The sequence below is a fragment of the Clupea harengus genome, chromosome 16, assembly GCF_900700415.2.
Source record: "Clupea harengus chromosome 16, Ch_v2.0.2, whole genome shotgun sequence".
NCBI lineage: Eukaryota > Metazoa > Chordata > Actinopteri > Clupeiformes > Clupeidae > Clupea > Clupea harengus.
The window spans coordinates 11,641,028-11,660,796 of NC_045167.1; the positions used below are offsets into that span (position 1 = coordinate 11,641,028).

The window sequence follows — 19,769 nt, forward strand, 5'->3', positions numbered from 1 at the left end:
AGGCAGTATCTACAGCTTTAACACCCTGTCCATCTGTTCCTTATGGTGAAAACTAGCTTAACATGTGAAGCCATCAGAGAAACTTCTCCTTAGACTTTTTGACAGCCAGTGCCAACTTATTTGTGACATTCAGTATATACAGTACTGTTTCCTATTTGGGTATTTTGGTGTGTGTGGGTGTATATGTGCATGAACTTTTTTATATGGCTGTGTGCATGTGTGTGTATGATAGTGTGCCATCCGTTAACACAAGAGCTCACGACAAGGGCGACGTCTGGGATTCTATAACTAGGGTGTTGGAGAGAACCACAGAGACCTCACCTCTCTGCCACTGTTCTGGCACATGTGGGCAACACTCATCTCCTCTCGCTAATCGCAGACCTAAGCCACTGGACACTCGAGGACCAGCGGGGAATTAAGTGAAGAGAAGGCATATGTGTGTGGGAGTTTAAGTCTCCGGAGCTTTGACAGCTCTATCCCTGGTCATCGGGTTTAATTTGCCAGCGACCGCAGAGTTTAGAACACTGAGAATGTTTTCGTGTTGAACCTTTATTTTTAGTCATAACTAAGAAACAGCACGGAGTGACACCAGACAACCCTTCACATTCTGATGCCATAACGGAGTGGGAAGAGCCCAGGCGTGGTATATTTTTATATTTTATATTTATCAGATTATGCCTATATTCCTGCCGGGTACTGCCAGACAACCCATACTGTGTACAAGCCTCTTGAATCTTAGATACCATCTCATAAGCCTCTTATTTATCTTATTTATCTCCCCTCTGAACCTGTCTACATATGAACACACAGACACAGACACACACACATATGTATATATGTAAGTGTGTATATATATATATATATATATATGATATGCATTTGCTCTTGACTAAAACCAAAGCTGTACAGCCATACAGAGGAACAATTTAGTTTGCCCTCCTCTTTGATAACTGGTGTTTGTACATATTTAATTCTGATGTGTTTGGTGAGAGTGTCATAAGCATTAGTGTCAATGTCCGTTACCACTCTTCACCGAGGCACCCACGGGGACCAGTGTTAGGCCCGCTGTCATTTCCCAGTGCCAGCACCCGTCTCTCTCCCACTCATGTCCTGTCTCTCTCCACTCTCCTAGCCAACAAAAGGCTACGAAATCTTTCACTGACAATCACTCTATCCAGTATGCTCCAGTACATTTCACTGACAGTAGGTCAACACCAGTGACTGCAGAGCAGCTACCATTGTTAAATGATAGAGACTCTCATCTTCTATCCTCTCTCTCTTAATTACCATGGTCGTTGAACAGTTATACTTTTCGGTTTGTCTCAAGGACAAGAGAAGTGCCTGAACAGGGGAGGAAAACATCCTATTTGCCTTCAAACGACCTCTCTGCACGGCACAACTCATTCATGAACCGTCAGTGGCGAGGAGGAGGAGGAGAGCGAAGGAGAAGAGAGGAGTGAGGAGTGTTACATTACCAGCATCAAAGCACCAGCATCCAGACAAGTCAGCTCCAATTTAAATGGACAGCGAGAAATAGATACATAAAAGCTTAGAGGAGTTAATGATGTGTTTTTTTTCTGTTACTGACCTACTACCTCTTTCATCAAAGGCCTCCGTTTCTATTCATTGTCAAAGCTACTAGTTCAGAATATTTGAAATCAACCTGAAGTAATAGCCCACCAATATCTGTTTTTTCTTCTTCTTTCTTTTTTTAAGTGACTGCGCAGCAAGGTTTGTCTATTAAACCCAAAAGGGAATTGAAAACATCACAGGTCTTAACCCTCTTGCACTGAGTAGGCTGCTGGCAAGGGTTCTTTACCATTTTCCACACATGAACACTTGAACACTTGTATACTTGGGGCACTTGGTATATGTATTATTCATGTGCCCAGCATGGGTAGGACAGGTGCTTAAATGCATATGTGTGTCGTCTTCAGTAAGATAATGTACAGTGAACTTGTTTACTCTTTGCACTCATGATAATAACAGGCTGACACTGAAAGACTGATGCACGCTTTTATCACAAGCAGGCTAGACTACTGTAACTCTCTCTTGTCTGGTCTACCAAAAAAAGCCATTAGTCAATTACAAATAATACAGAATGCAGCAGCATGAGTCACGCCAGTCTTAAAATCATTGCACTTGTTACATGTGAGTTTCAGAATAGATTTCAAGATTATTTTACTAGTCTATAAATTACTCCATAGTCATGCACCTGAATATATGTCAGACATGCTCTCAAGGTACACACCCAGTAGATCCCTGAGGTCCTCTGGCACTGAAATCTTAACAGTTCCAAAGGCCAGGACAAAGAGACATGGAGAGGCAGCTTTTAGTTCCTATGCTCCCAGCCTTTGGAATACTCTACCAGAGGACCTAAGAATGCCTGAACGGTGGATACCTCTTTAATCTCGCCTATCATTCTCTGTAATATTTATCTGTTCTCAATGGTCTGTAGTGGTTCTGCTGTACATGTGTATGTGCATGCTTTGTAATATGCCTGCACTTACATGATATGGTTTTTTCATCCCTCTGAAAAATCAGTGTCAAATACAAGTGTTTATTACACTTATTATATATAATACAAACATTTATTATGATCTTATGTCAGTATTTTCAAAAAGGCATATGATTTATGAAGGGATAAATCATCAAATTACACAGACATGAGTATTTCAAGTGTCAATGAAATGTCTTTAAAAGTTTGAAAGATCTCTAACGTGTTGCAAATACTGATATATCCCCTTCATTAACATTATGTATTGCTTTTGAAATAATGCAATTGAATCGACACTTTTGTCCACATCCATTTACAGATCAGAGTAATATCATACGAGGAAATACATTTGATCAAATACCTATACTGTTAGAAGATGTCTGACCAGGAAGGCACAGACATCCTGCTCTGCTAGTATAGCTACTCAGGTAAAAGACATGAAGCTGATGGCACACAAGGTAAACGCAGCCATTGTCACCATGGGAACAGATGCCAGGTTCCATACCACATGTGTTAATCAACACATCCAGTCAACAACACATCCACAAGAGCGAGTCTGGAGAGAGACACTAGGGGTGAAAGACAAGGATGATTCAGTTACATATTCTGACTCTTGGCCCAAACAATTAGCACACTGACAAACAGCTGTTTTTTTTATATACTAGTATGACAATCTAATATGACAATCAAATTTAACAACAAACAACAACAGCAACAGCAACAAAGATGACGTTGTGAGCATTTTAGTGGGACTGTCAAATAGACACCTTCCTTTGTCTGTCAGGATCCTGCTCTGTTTTCCTTTTATGTTTCTTGATTCCTGACATGTGCTTTTTCCTGTTTGTTTATGTTGTCATGTGCTTGTTGTGATTGTCTTGTCCGGCCATGTGTTTCCTGTCTTTGTCCTGAGACTCCGCCCCCATCTGCCCTCTGCCACTTCCTGGTTTTGAACCTCACCTGTTCCCAATCTTTTCCCTGTTTGTTTCCCTGATTGGTACCTCCTGTGTCTTGTTAATTCCCCTTGTCTAGTTCCCCCTCTGTTATTTAAGTTCAGTCTGTCCTTTGTTCCAGGTTGGTTTGTCATACTAGCATGGTGAGAGTTCTGTGTCAATTAGCTGTGTGCTTTCATGTATTCCCGCTCTGCCTTGCTTTTTGTATTGTTGCTTTGCCAGTGCTTGGGTCCCTAAGTTGGGATCTTCTGTGTCTTCTGTGTTATTTTGGAATTCTAGTTTTTGCCCGGATCTTTTGTGTGTTTGCCTTTTGGACTTTATTTTGTTAACCTTTTGTAAATAAACCTGAACAGTTCCTGCATCTGGTATGCGATTGGGTCTCTGCCTTCCGAATCGTGACATTTGTCAGTGTTTTGTTGAATAAGGTCCATGACACCTCCAGAAGGCTCAACAGTGGTGTCTGGCATCCCAGACCCATCCACCTCCATACTCATGATAGGTTAGGACACATGTCAATACCAGGGACAACAACATATACACCTCAAGATACACCTTTGAAAGATTTCACTTGCATGCATAATACAAGTTAATTCACGTCCCCAAGTAATCTGTGAGCGCATCAGCCACCGGCTCGCTTTTTCTGCAGCCTCAGACAACTCCTTTAAAGCTCCTTTGAGTGACCATCCTCGAAAACCAAAATCCAACAGAAACATTGTGGTTGATTTAGCTACAAAGCCTCTAACACCTATCTCCACTGGTCTTGTGTGTCCTTGCCAACCGTGTTCCCTTGCTTCCACTACCAGTTATGCATACTTTAGCTTCTTCCTTTCAAATTCTCCCTCACATCTTCAAAGGCAATCATAAACTCAATAAAGTAAACAGGTGCACCATATGCCAGGTGTCCACTTTCCTGCCCCTCTCATTCTACTGTCCCTGTCATTCATCGAAAAAGAGTTAACCTCAACTCATGTATTCTCAAACAAAAAAGCCAATGATTTTAAAACCTGATTGTCTCCACATATAGTGACCCTGGGTCAAACTAGTCAACCAGACAGAATATATTTTAATGAGCCAACACCCATACACAACTTGCGGCAGGTTGAGGTTCTGCGGAATTGGAAGGACACTATAAATGGCTCTAACAGTTAATTTAATGCAGTTAGCATTCATAGCCCAAAATTCTTTCCAGTTGATCTTCAAACCCTGTTCTTCCACTCTGTACCTGCCCAATGATATCCCTATAATGCATCTTGAGTATACTGAGCCTCTTCTCGTGTATTCCACTTCTTCCATGTTTTCACTGTTGGAGCAGTGTTCTTGACTGCTTAGACTGAGATAAAGTAATCTCCAGGCTGGTCTTTTTTGGTCACATTTGAACAGATCCACCAAGCTGGTCATTGGTAACTCCAAAATTCCTTTTCCATACAACGCAACAATATTTGGACAACATGGCACCCCAAGCCATTTCCTTATTCATGATTCTTTCAAATTTCTCCACCTCTGATATAGCAACTTCATCAGTCAAGGCCCACCTTAAGCATGGCAAAGGTCAAAACCGAATGCGCCACAATTTCAATTTACCAGGAAAGAAGGTCATCATTGGTATTGATAGCCTTAACAATGCATTTTCTAAGCTCTTCACCCTGTGCTCGGACACACAACGTGGAATTGTACCACCTGCTTAAACATTTCACCGGTTTCTCTACAATAGAAAGAATCACCTCACCGTTAAAATAAAACCCTCTTCCACTACTTTTTCCTTACTGATAAATACACCAAGGCTAAAAGTAGCTCCTAACTTGCCGACATGGGAGAAACTCTTAAAAATAATGGGCATGTCAGGCCTAACTTTGGTAGTTTTCATTTTTTTTGACAAAGAGTAATTCACAAAGTCCCTTAGTGCTAAAAGTAGCCCCTAAGTGTGGTAGAACTAAGAAGTAAGACTCCTATCTCACTAAGACCAACTCCCAGACGAACGGAAAATGGCAGTTTCTATTATTCCACATAAGCATGTCTTTAATAGAGATGCAGAATTACTGAAAAGATCTTAATCCCAAGGGAATAATTATAGCGCTTGTAAAGGATCCAATGTCACTCACTGCCGAAATGGAATTGAATGTAACGTTTTATTGAACAAATGAACTTACTCCTGTCTACACAAATGTGTCATCATACAGATGCATTTTGAAAACTGTCCGAAGATACTCTGTCTGTGGGCAGACTTACACCACCAGAAACACAGTGTACAGCAAGTTCCTTTAACAACTGAAATAGCCATGAGCTATAAAAACATGTCAAAGTCAGAAGAAAACTTCTGTCTGTGGTAGTATATAGCATATTTCAAGTTGTTTCACAGCATGTGGAGGTAATGTGTTCTGTAGAAAAATATGAAATATTAAACATATTAAAATTGGATATGTTTCCATAAGCAAAAACACCCCACCACATGTTATACATTATGCATGTATGAAGTGTGTTGGTATTAAATGTACAGTATGTCTCAGAATTAAACTGAAGTTTAAGAAAAAATACAATTAACTTTATTCAGTGGACATAAAATGGTACTGGAGTCTGGAGGAGCTGGAAGTACGTTCCCATAAATAAAATGGAGGGACGTAAAAAATATCTTTAATTTTATCCTCACACAGGGAAAATAGTGTGCCCACTGTAACTCAGCCACACATCCTTTCAGGAACAGCAGTGCAACACAATGCCACGCATAAGAAAGTGTTGAGCCTGGTAAGTGGAGTTCTTTGCTGACAAAAAAGGGAGGTATGATGTGAGGTATCAAGATTTCTATTTATAGGTGCCTTTTTACGGTCGTGAGCGCACATTCGGTGCCGAGGACGACCAGGAGATGACGGGAGATTATGTAATGCTTTTAATTAGCCGTAGTGACTGATATACCTGTTAGGCAATTATCCCCAGTGAAGCTCATCAGCGATGACTCCCAGAGAGCGAAACTCACCCCCGGTGTCATAAATCTTCCTAAATGACTTTCGCCGCATCGCAAAGGGAACAGTTTTTGCTGTCACTGATTCACTCTAAAGCTCCGCTAGTGTGCAGGTTTCCAGTCATTGAGCAGCACAGAGATTAGCGTCTACGGCTCTATGGTTTGTCATTTGTTTTCCAAATGCTGTTTCACATGTAAGGTATGACCCCAGGGATGATACACGGTGTGATATATTATTATGATATTAACATTAGGGAAGTAACCCTTTCCCTGTGTCTCTCTCTGTTTTGTGTCTTTATTTAACCTCAGCCTTAACACCTCAAGACCTGACTACACTGCAGCCATTTCACATCACATCACATCACATCACATCACATCAAATCCCAGTCTCACGTCATGCCACATATATGCATTGGCAGAATGTTCAGATGGCTACACTTTACCCTATATACCTTCAGCTGTACCATCATGCACAGTGCAAAGGGTGGAAGCACACTGATTCATTTTAATGGGTTAGGTTAAAGCAAAAGTGAGGGTGTAGTCACAGAGCATCAAAGGGCTTTTACACATGTTACATTGAATGTAGCGGTATAGTTACAATATAACAAGGATAATGTATTACTAAATGTAATAAAAAATAAACTTTAATAATAGATCAGTGTTCCCAAACGTTACCAACATCAGCTCACGTTGTCATAGATTACATCAGAGCAGCATTGGAAAATGGATTCATAACTCTCTCTCTCTCTATCTCTCTCTCACACACACACACACACACACACACACACAATTAAAATGTTAAGGTGCCAATTTATGTTTAAGTGTAAAAGTATTTCCAATTGCACATTATTCCCAGCTAATCTCTATATGCATTGTTTACATTCCCTTTCCAATGTCTAATGGTGCATGTAGTCCAAATGTGGCTTTAAAACACAACAGTTACGGTTAAAAAAAGAAATAATAGTCAGAGATTAGTATGGCAGTCTCTCCTCTGTGTGTGTGTGTGTGGGGGGGGTGTGTGTGGGTGTGTGTGTGTGTGTGTGTGTGTTTGTGTGTGTGTGTGTATAATCTTCTGTCACACTGTTTTGATGAAGCACAGAACAGATGTCTGCACTCGCTATTCGTGATACACACAACCTTGGGAAGGTGTATTTCAACGGTTCCCTTTTAACAAATGTTTGGAGACCTTGGTAAAAAACAGATAGAGAGCCAAGGTGAGCTGGATATCGACGAATATACGACATATTTCCTTGCCCACTAAACCATGTATTGTAACACAATGCCTAACTCCACAACAGAAAGTAATGAATAACACCTGGGTCTTAAGAAACCAGGTTCCATGTCTGGTACATGACAGAAAGAAAAGTCTGTTTTTTCACTTCTGCATTTTTTTTGTCTCACAGGAAATCTGATCCTCACCCTAGCTTCTCAGTCATCAGGGAGATCTTCTCTTCTAACTAGACTATATGCCTGTGTCATGTTTGAATCACGCAATGGGATGAACTTAAAGAAGAATGCAAAAAAAATGATACACTTCATTAGATATACAATGTGTATGTGTGTGTGTGTGTGATTTGTCTTCAAATGACCTATTCCCTTCAGTGACAGGAGACAAGGAGTAGCCCTTGACCTACACTGGTTTTCACACCTATTACCTCATTAAAGAAAGCAAGGTAGGAAAAAAACAGCTCTGTAACAAGAGAAAATCAAGGCCTGTTCTGTCAGCCACTGTACTTTAATCACAGTATCATTTAACCAGATGCTAATCAGAGTGTTCAGAGCTTTAAACACAGGCAATCATCATTTGTGTTCTAAAGTTCTAAAACAGGCAGACAGTGTTCTAAAGTTCTAAAACAGGCAGGGTAGAGGCTCTGACCATTTCACATTGATGTCAGTAAATATGAGTGTCCTGTGTAGACTGGCTTTTGAACTCTGTGCTGGGGTTTAGAGCAGAGGGGTGGAAAATGTTGAGCATTCAGTGTAATTGGGTCGGCCCAGTGTGCGTAGGACACAGAGAATGCATCAACGTTTCGCTCGAACCAGCGAGGCATTATTTTAAGAGAGTGAAGAGATTAAATGGAAGAGAGAGAGAGAGAGAGACTGAGAGAGAGTTGAGGGGAAAGAAAGATAGACTACGAGAGAGAGAGAAAGAGAAAGGGGACTTAACCAAAAAAAAAAAAATTTAATTAAACAAGCTCACTGGCAATTCAGAAGAGGTGTGTGCACACAAGCATTAAAAATGAAATTGCATTTCCCCCACCCAATTTTGTTCTCCTGAGCTTTCTTTTTTCCCATTCTTTAAACAATTGAACGGCGATGGCCGAAGGAACGGCCAAAGTTATTCTACCCTTGTGTCTAGCGAGGGCTTTTAATCCACGCTAAGTGACAGGCTAATTTGTGGTGTCCGATTGCTTTCAGCGTTCGTTCACACCACCCCCCTTTCCCCCGGACGTGAGGGGTCACTCAAAGCCTTCGAGTGTTTCCTTCGGGTCGGCGCGGAGCACGTCACTCGGAGAGCTCGTCTGGGTCACGGTTGGCATCGGCGACGGGGGGCAGTGGCTGGGAGAGGTGGAGGTTTTAGCACCTCTCACTGTGTCTCCTCTCGTCCTGCCACGGCACCGGTGTCAACTCAGCTGTGGAGCGCAGCTGCCACCGGGCAGTGTGAGAAAGCGTGCCCCAAAGATGGACCCAGAATTAGCTGCCTGCTGCAGATAGGATGTGACAGTGAGTGCGTGTGCCATGGAAACAGAGCCGTGTGATTGGTCCAGAACTCAGGAATTGGAATCGAACGTTCCAGAGAATGAGCACGCTACCTAGGGGTTAGAAGTTGCCCTTTTTAGGGAAGAAAAGGTCCAGTCATTGATCTCAGACAGCGGGTTTAGTTCATAACTTCCACTTCCTGGTTTAACATCTGAGCGAACTGAAAAAATTGAATCGTTTATACTGCTCCACCTCTGATATTCCATGCTAGTCTTCTTCAACCACCATGTTTGACTGGCAGTTCCTTTACAAACTTAACAACTCTTTCTCTCTCACACTCTCTCTGTTTCCTCCCTCTCTTTCTCCTTCTCTCTATCTATCTCTCTCTCATCATGGCAGCAGGTCTCTCTCAGTCAAATGTCACACTCACACGCTCCCACCTCCTCCCCCTGCAATACCACCTGGTGGCCTACGACTGAACCGAGCATGAGAGGCACTTAAAGATCAGAAAGAGAAAAAAAAAAAAAGATGATTAGTTCAAAATGAAATGACAACTTCCGCACCTTTTTGGCGGTGGGGTGTGAGGGCAGGGAGATGGTTGAGTGGATGCGGAGATGTACGCTTGTGTAGAGAGCTAATGCGTGATGCCTCTGATCTGAAAGGAGAGGTTTGGCTAATGATGCAGCAGCAGTGGTTGAGATGGCTGAGCGAGATTGCCTCTGGATTTCTAGGTATGTAGCTAGTATTTACACACACTTTTAAGCACACAAACTCACAAATACATACTCACACACACACACACACACTTACAACACAGATGTGTCAGAAGGATGTGCACCTCTACTTTATTCCACATGCATTTGCTTGCGTGCAAGTGTACCCACACACACACGTTCTAGCACACCCCAGCAGAAGCAAAGAAAAAAAAATAATGTATGAAAATATATGTAAAAATATGAGAGCCCAGTTAAATGTGAGAGAGTTAAGTGGTACACTGTGAGCAAGTGTGAGGTCTGCTTAAAGCAGGGGGAGATACCCTGGATATGCATATCAGTTGAATATGAATTTCACACAGCTGCCACATATGAACTAACGCCCTGGTGTAAATGGTATGTGCAGAACATCATACAACATTTACAGCTCACCTTCAAAATACCAAAGAGAGAGAGAGAGAGAGAGAGAGAGAGAGAGAGAGAGAGAGAGAGAGAGAGAGAGAGAGAGAGACTTTTAAAATTCTTTATTTATAACACCATTTGGAAACCATCGAAAGAGAGAGAGAACAGGAGAGAGAGGTGTGGGGAGGGGAGAGAGAATTGCCTGAAATATGAAGAGTGTCTTGACCTACATTCATATTTCATTTTCCACATCTTTAATAAATATATATTTTTACGAATATATTGGCTTGCCCACATGTTTGAGTTTTCTGATGCAGTACCACTCACACAAAGAAGAAATATGCCCATAACTTTAAATCTCAGAGTCACCAACACAGTCTCCCATGGTCCTTCGATGAAATGAAACAGTCGATAATGCTGGAGACAGATATTGATGAATAAAGAGAAGAGAAGAAAGGTAACTCCCCCAGACTGATCTGGGATCATTAAAAAGTGAGGAACTGGGGGGAAAGATAGGAAGCAGGGACTCACTTCAGCCTACCTCACCACTCTGACTGGACAAGACAGCTGCTGGTGGGTAATTGGCTGTGTGTGTGTGTGTGTGTGTGTGTGTGTGTGTGTGTGTGCACATGCGTGCGTGTGCATGCGTGTGTGTGTGTGTGTGTGTGTGTGAGAAAGAGAGAGAGTGTCTGCCAGTGGGTGTGACAGAAACAAACAGAGAGAAAGAGAGGACAGCAATGGCGTGTGTGTCTTTGAGTGTGAGTGTGTGTGTGTGTGTGTGTGTGTGTGTGTGTGTGTGTGTGTGTGTGTGCGTGCATGACCACCAGGACTGCCTTCATCACCTCATTACTGTCACTCAAAATGCAACCCATTCTCCCTTGTATAAAAGCCCAATTCACCAAGCACTTTGATGACACACCCTGACAGCATGTACTGAAACAAAACAATGGCAGCACATCATTGAGATGTCCCTGACATCGATTGCTTTTAAAACACACAAATGATGCAGCAGTAAAACATATACAGCACTATGTATGATATACTAAACTTCACAACATAAACAGGACAATATGGAACCTCAGGCGCGTCATACGGTGAAAACTACCTTGAGCCACTCATCCAGGCCTAATAATCTGAATCGGAATAAGATTAGTCTGACACAGTCTGTCGTGGTGAATGAATACACCATATTGGAATCCCATATCAAAATACTTGGCTTGATTCATTTGCACAACTAAGATTACAACACCAACTCTAAGGGTTTGGGCTGGTTTGCATCCAACCGTCAGGCATGGGAACACACACACACCCTCAAAGATCTGGACAATAGAGAGTACCCAACACATTAAGGTTCTATTCAGAAATAATCAAAGTCCCAGCTGTCATAAGCTGTGATCTCACCAATGATTCTCAATGAATGTGATCTGAGGTAAAAAAAAAAAATGTTTAAAAAAAAAAAAACACTGGTTATCGGTATTGGTTCTGGTTATCGGTCAAGCAGATGTTGTGTCAAAACAAGACAATCTTATGTTCACCCCGTAACACAGGAATAAGAATGTTAAATATTAATAATACCGGTATATATCAATATTAGCATTAATAATGCACATGCCAGAAATAACAGGAGTGTTTGACAACAGGATTGGATGTATGATGTCCGAGAGGGATAAGGAGGTGGCTCAGATGCCTTACACATCTTTGACATCAAGGTCCTGTTATGCATACAGAGTATAATAGCTGTGTAACTGCTTACAGTTCAGACTTTATCACAATTGGGCGGTCTTCAGAACACAACAGACAGTACAAAGGTGCCCACTGTTTCCTTTCCAAAAACCATGGCCCCTGTTTGCCCCTTTCCTCTCTTCACTACACTGCTTTTCTCCTCTCCTCACCCCTCCTCACCTCACATCTCCTCTCCTCTTCCCTTTTCTCCTCTCCTGTTGCCTCTTCTCCTCTCCTCTCCCATCCTCACCGAACATCTCTCCTCTTCCCTTTTCTCCTCTCCTCTCCCCTCCTCACCTCACCATTCCTCTCCTCTCCCCTCTTCTCCTTTCTTTTCTTCACTACACCCCTTTTCTCCTCTCCTCTCCTCTTTCCTCCTCACCTCACCTCTCCTCTTCTCTTTTCTCCTCTCTTCAACTCTCCCCTCCCCTCATCTCTTCCCTTCTCCCCTCCTCTCCTTTCCTCTTCCCGCCCCTCCCCTCCCCTCCTCTCCTCTCCTTGCTTCTCTCCTGTACTCAGCTCCAAGAGATCACCAAGGTTGAAAGGAAGCATCAGCAGTGGAATAGAGGCTTTGAACTCACTCCCTAGTACCCATCATGCGCTTGCCCTTTGCTTCTCTCCATCGCTCTCCGTTTGTTCTCTTCTTCCATCCTCCCTTCCTCTGTTATGTCCCCCTCACTTAACCACATTCATTCATACATTCATTCATTAATTCATACACACATTTATTAATCTGTCCTTTGTTTTTTTTTCCCTCGTTTCTCTCGTTCCTTCCTTTGCCAGTTTTCTTTCTAGTTCTTTTCTTCCCTTCGTTTCTAGCATTTCAATGAGTTTGAACCTAACCTAATAGAGATCCTTTTATTTACAACTGGCTGCAGTATTTTCCGATAGTTAAATCAAACATTCATGTTTGTATGGGTAGGCAATTTGTATCAAATTGGGAGAAGATCCACTGCTACCCACAAATCAAATTTGTTTTACTAAATCAGCTATTTAAAAAAAAAAACTGTAAGTTGAATGGCTACCAACTACAAGTATTTTTAGCTAATGTTTAGTATGCTGATTATATACACACTGTTAATTGGTAATTGTCACATATACTGTTAGTTTGTAGGTGTCACATATTTAAATATGTTGCATATAATTAATTATGATATCATCAGTAAGGGTGTTACCTGTGAACTAAACCCTTGGACTTAGTGTCATGTGCACCTTGCTTTACCAGTTGAGCTGCAATAGTCTAGGAGAGCAGAGACTGCAGACACCCCTTCACAGTCCTTAGAAATAGCCTGTTTAACAATGACAGTCAGCGTAATCCTCACAAAGACATAAAGTGGCGACACTGCAGCTCTTTACACACAACGTCTCGGAGCCTTGACAGGAATATAACCACCCAATCAGGGCACAGCTTTCCTCTAAGAGCGAAAAGATGAAGGCAATCACAATGAAAATGAACCTATAAAGGGGAAAACGGAAGTGATGGTTAAATGCTGAATAACTAGCTGAATGGTGATGAATTGTACAATTGATAATGACCTAATAATTGTAATCATGTAACTTTGGAAATGTCCTAAATGCGAAAATGATCAAATGAAGATAAGCTTCAGTTCTACTACAGAAGTACATGAATGACTCATGCATGAAAAAGGGCAGTTTTAACGAACACTCCGGCCATACTATTGGCAGAGGAGGTCATACGCCTGCCCATAATTCCACACCACAAAAACACGGTGGCTCATACAGCAACATGGCGTCCTCTGAAGTCTGTGCTTAGGCAGGACGAGCAGCTAATCCAGAGTTATAAATGGACGTGATAATGGGTTCAGTGTGATGACACTGATGCAGTCTCTCAGTGTCTAGATGTTTTAATGCCAGTGAAGCAATGTCTACAGTCATGCTCAACCTTAACAGGCGTATGTCAAAGATGGATTATGGAAGTTTTTGTTTTTTTTTCATCTAAAGCTAGTGAGCAAAGTAAAACACTATCAACAGCACAAATGTCAGTTACATAAAAAAAAAAAACAGATTGCTAAGTGATGTTTTGAGGAAATATGCAGTGCTGTAAAAGCTGTTCTTACAATTTTGTGGGTATTCCGACTTAAGGTAAAGACAAACTACATAGTAGGAATGAGAAGTGAGTGTATCACATGACCTTCTGCCATCAAAATGAGTTTGAAGAAGGCATGGGGGATAAAACAATCACATTAACAAGGTCAGCTCACCAGTATGGCCGTCTCTAAAGGTTTGATTGATCATAGACATTTACATTTACATTTACATTTAGTCATTTAGCAGACGCTTTTGTCCAAAGCGACGTACAAGGGAGAGATAGCATAGCACAGTTGTGTGGAAATTGTGTAAGGGTGTAACAGTTTCGACGAACGTCGATGACGTTTTATATAGGAAGAGAAAAACGCCACTCCAGTTTTTGTTTTTCAAGATGGCAGCACATGGAGCAGCTCAAGAGTTCCAAACATTTGTGTTGTCGGTAGACAATGGGTCGAAGCAAGACGATCCGCTTTGCCCCAGAAGTAATTCTAAGTAATGATTGGTTACCAGTCACCTGACTGGAACGGAAAACACGATACGTTTGATTGGATAAGATCAGGACCTTTACTTTTTCGTTGAGAAACTGTGTCAGTCAATGCAACCTTAGCTGTTTTAACAACCATGAGCGACTGTCATAGTTAACTGTGTGTACATTTGTCTTAGCCTAAATCCATGCATGCAGCCAATTTACTGTCAAACTTCATGAAATATCATGCTGCACACAAATGGCGTCTGGAGCTGGCATCTCTCTCAAATAGTTTCACCTAAACCTACAGTCACCCTATTATTCAATTTAATTCAATGAATATAATAATTTCCTATTTATCGCTATGGACAAGATCACTTGTTTGGAACTATTTGGCAGAGCATGAACCATGTGACCCTTCGGCAAATGTGACTTCTGTTGGCGCCTTGCCTCCATTAGACCCTTAAGAAACAGCCCACAGACAATCTACAGTGGAAAGGTAGCGCCTACTTACCTGCAATGCCGTATGATAAAACATCCCACTTTTGGTCGACTGAAAGAAAATTGTGATGTTCTTTTTGGTTATATCGCCCAGCCCTAGTTTGAAGATGATAAAAAAAACGAACTGCCTCAGAAAAAAAGAAAAACCTGTATACTGTTGCTTTAATTAGCTTGACTCTAAATACCTTTATTTGATTTGACATAAAACTAAGAGCTGAAGTTGAACTTGTTCGAGCACAGAGGAGTTTTATGGCCTTCTGAGCAAATTCGAACATCTGTTTGGGTGTGAGTGTGTGTGTGTGAGTGTGTGTGTGAGTGAGTGTGAGTGTGTGTGTGAGCGGGGAGTGAGAGGCAGTGGGGTTGGTGTGTGTCCGTGAATAAGCGCGTTTGAGAAAGCACCAGCGGACCACACGCAGAGACCCCAGCTCACTCTAAAGCGGCCGGGGAGAAGAGATAAACACAAGGACGGAGGGAAAGACTCGCTGGCGGCGCGACACCATGAAACGGGATCACAGCAACTGGGTGACAGGCTGAGGAACAAGGGATAGAGAGGGAGAGAGAGAGGGAGAGAATGTTTGTGTACTTGTGTGCATGTGTGAAGGAGAGAGTCAGAGGGAGAGAGAGACGGGAGGGAATGTTTGTCTGTGTGTGTATGTGTGTGTGTGTGTGTGTGACAGAGAGAGAGAGAGAGAGAGCAGGAGAGCAAGAGAGAAAGAGAGAGAGAGAGAGGGGGAGGGAGGGAGAGAGAGAGAGAAAGCAGGGGAGCAAGAGAGATAGAGGGAGAGAGAGAAAGAAGAGAGAGACTAACAGACTTACAGAGAGAGGGGGAGAGAGAAAGAAGTGAACACTGAGTTGGGAGAGAGGGAGGGCATATCAGGATGGGTGAGAACAGGCCACTCAATCAAAAAGGGTTTCTGGGACAGAAGTGGCCGGAAGTCAATCATCCTATTAAACTACAACCATCTGGAAAGAAGACGAAGAATCACTGCATAACTATAAATAGCCCACACTCCACAACACAAGTTAGCAAAATGAACACATTTCTACACAAAGTATTATAAACCATTACAAGGACATTTTAGGCTTCTGAAAGTCAAGGGTGACATATGAGCAATATTCTGCAAAAATTCACCTGGATGATCCGTTGGACTTTCACACTAATAAAACCCAGTGAGCCTTAACATCACAAGTTAAGTTACACTTTGGCTGATTGCCAGGCAGCAGAGAGACAGGTGGCAAATAGAACATGTGGGGAAAGAGAGAGAGAGAGAGAGAGAGAAAGAGAGAGAGAGAGAGAGAGAGAGAGAACAGAACATAGGTAAGAAGCGGAATGCTTAAAAGATTGACTGTAAAGATATGTGCTGACAATGTTAATCAAAGCTTAATAATCAGGCAGCCAAATTCCCTGATTTAAAAAAATGTTACAGACAAAACAGGTAATGCCATTGATAGCACTGTTTCTAAACTGCAACATATCTGCTGGAGATTTGTATGTATCAAACAGTGGGGCAAGAGAAAAAGACCGTCTGCTTTTGTCACCTCACAAGACAGAACGTCTGAACAGAAGATTATTTATGATCTAAAAACGGCAGTGTCTGCTAGAAGTGAGAAAGTTCACACTTTATAGAAATTCCTAGACCAATGAATTCTATGACCCTGTCATCGTCAGCTCAGCACGCCAGTAGAGACTAAAAACTACAACAGTCCATTTGATTGTGTTCAACAGTACAATCATAAACAGTGTAGCCTACTATCTTTATGAAGGTGCATGCAGTCGCATACATTTCCTATACCTGACCTAGGAAAGTCAGACTGGGTGGAGACACTAATGTCATAACTGTATTATTAAGTTTTAATAAACAAAATATATTTGTTTATCTTTGTAGTAAATGTAATATCTTGGACGCATAAAAAAACCGTCATAGTCCCGTGTGCTATTGTTTAACTACTTTTGTGTTTAAAACACATTTTCTCATGATGCAGACTCTCCCTTCGACAGTTTGTCATACCTCATACTAGCAGAGGAGTATCCTCCCACATATACACGAGTAAAAAAGAAGGATTTAAAAACGAATCATGGGAAATACATACTAGTACACTGTATAGAAATTCTGAATTGATCAGTGTCAGTCCAAAAGTTATATCAATCCATCATCTCAAAATTACACCAAGGAGCTCATCCGTCGTGCATTTCCAAAACATGCATGTCACATTTGTCATGTCACGCCTGAGCCGCACAATTCAGAGCAATTAGAATTGAAATTACAGATGGCCATTTTCATTGCTAAATCGAAAACACTGGAAACAACGCTGCGGAGTTTTCTACGCAATTAACATTTTTTTTCTCCGTCATTCTACGGCAATTTGAAGTCTGATTAAAATATCACTTCGGAAATGAGGAATGTTTCAGCAAACTACAACATACCTGGTGTCCCGCTTCCTGGGATTACCTCAGTCCCGGCCAGGGTTTCAGAGCAACGCTCGGTAATCCATGGGCACAATTACAAACCGACAATGTGAGTGTGACATCGACATCACCCGAACTTTGACGGAATAGCTCCAGTTTCGATGAATGGCGGATTGTGTACTCCAAATAGATGTGTCTGAAGAGTGGAAGAAATAGTTCCCTCTGTCACTTCTGACAGGATTTCGATAGCTCAGTGTCTTGAGATAAGTGTCTTGCTCTCTTGGCGTGTTGTTCGCACTTCACGCCTTCAGTAAGGATTTCGCGTTTGGGAATGTTTTGAAGGATGACACTCGTAGAGAGATGTAGAGACTGCCTATTCAGACCAAGTTTGCTGATTTACGCCTGACCACACATATTGACACATGGTTTGAGACCGAGCATTTTTCTGAGTGTGTGCATGCTAGTGGTCTAGTTTCAACTGACTATAAAATATCTGTGTGCGCACGTACCTACTGCCAACTGCGCCCCGTCTTCGTTACGCACAACCTACCCACCCCATCATCACCACGCTCATGCAAAATAGTTGGCGCACACAAACACTGACACACACTCACATGAGAAAAGAAAGTTTGATGCACCTTAAGGTGTTTTCCTTGATAAATGGCTGTATATTAGATTAACTCCGGGTTTGGCCGACTCACACCCTGGCGCCGTGTACATATACAATTGTTCTATATCTTGATATCTCTCTTCTACACAGATCAACGTGATGAGCTATTACATTTCAGATTGTTCTTCCACAGAGGGTACGTGAATAAAAAAACACACTGTGATGAGATTCCTATGCACAAACTAATCCGTGAAGAGAGAGCGTCATCTGGTGGACAATCAAGTTATATCCCCTTAGACTTTTTTTTCCCGTTTCAGCTTCAACACAGTAATTAGTCTTACGTATTTTGGTCCCAGATATGAGACAAAATACATTGTATACAGAAAGGTTTCACATGTTGTTATGTTTCAAAATGGATTCGATTAATTTCTCATTAGTCAACACACAATACTCCACAATGAAATCAAAAACAGGGTTTAAGAGCGTTTTATAAATGTATTAAAAATAAAAGACTGAAATATCCTATTTACCCAAGTATTCAGACCCTTCACTTAGCACTCGGTTAAAGCCAATGGCAAAGTCTTCTTGTAAATGATCCTACAAGCTTGGCACAACTTTGTTTAGGAAGTTTCTCCCATTCTGTTTGGCAGAATCGTTCAAGCTCAACTAGGTTGGATGGGGAATGTTGGTGCACAGCCATTTTTAGGTGTACAGAGATGCTCTATTGGGTTCAGGTCCAGACTCTGGCTGGGCCACTCCAGGTCTTTTCCTGAAGCCACTCCTGTGTTTCCTTGGTGGTATGCTTCAGGGCATTGCCTAGCTGAAATGTAAACCATTTCCCCAGCCTGAGATCCTGTGCAGTCGGGGAAAGGTTTCACTCAGGATTACTCCATATTTTTCCTGCATCCCCGTCACAGAAAAACATCCCCACAGCATGATACTGCCACCCCCGTGTTTGACTGTAGGGAGTGTAATAATGAGGGGATGTTTAGTGCCTTGTTTCCTACACACACACACACACACACACACACACACACACACACCGTTGGGAATTGTGGCCAAATAGTTAAATCTTCATTTCATCAGACCAGAGGGTTGGCTTCTCGTAGTCTGAGGTGCTTTTTGGCAAATTCCCAGTGGACGGTCATTTAGTGAGGAATGGCTTCTGTCTGGCCACTCTATCATAAAGGTCTAATCGGTGGAGTGCTGCACTGATGGCCGCCCTTCTGTAAGCTTCTCCCATTCCCACAAAGGAACTCTGGATCTCATTCATACCAAGGCTCTTCGTCCCCGATTACTCAGTTTGGCCAGGCAGCCAGATCTAAGAAGACTGACGGTGGTTCCAAATCTCTTCCATTTGAAAATGAAGGAGACTTTACTCTCGGGCACATTACATTTACATTTACATTTAGTCATTTAGCAGACGCTTTTGTCCAAAGCGACGTACAAGGGAGAGAATATTCAAGCTACGAGCAATAGAACCTGGTGTAACAATAAATAAATACTACTTTACATAAGAAATATAACAAAATGAAATAAAAAAGAAAGAAAGAAGTGCAGAAATGTAACTGCTGTAATTGCAAGTTACGCACTAGTCGAAGTGCCAGTTAGGACAGGAAGTGCTCTCTGAAGAGTTGGGTCTTCAAGAGCTTCTTAAAGGTAGAGAGGGACGCCCCTGCTCTGGTAGTGCTGGGTAGTTCATTCCACCAACGTGGAACTACAAATGAGAATAGTCTGGACTGCCGTACTTGCACAGACGGCACTGCCAAACGACGCTCACTAGAAGAGCGCAGCATCCT

General features: G+C 42.0%; 1 protein-coding gene across 1 annotated transcript in view; it reads right to left on the reverse strand.

The window, feature by feature from the left end:
* tafa2 (TAFA chemokine like family member 2) overlaps positions 1-19,442 on the reverse strand; it is a 46,182-nt gene extending 26,740 nt beyond the window's left edge. The window contains exon 1 of the mRNA XM_031582836.2: positions 17,379-19,442. The gene's annotated coding sequence lies outside the window, so the exon portion shown is untranslated. The remainder of the gene's footprint in view (positions 1-17,378) is intronic.
* Between the last annotated feature and the right edge of the window lie 327 nt (positions 19,443-19,769).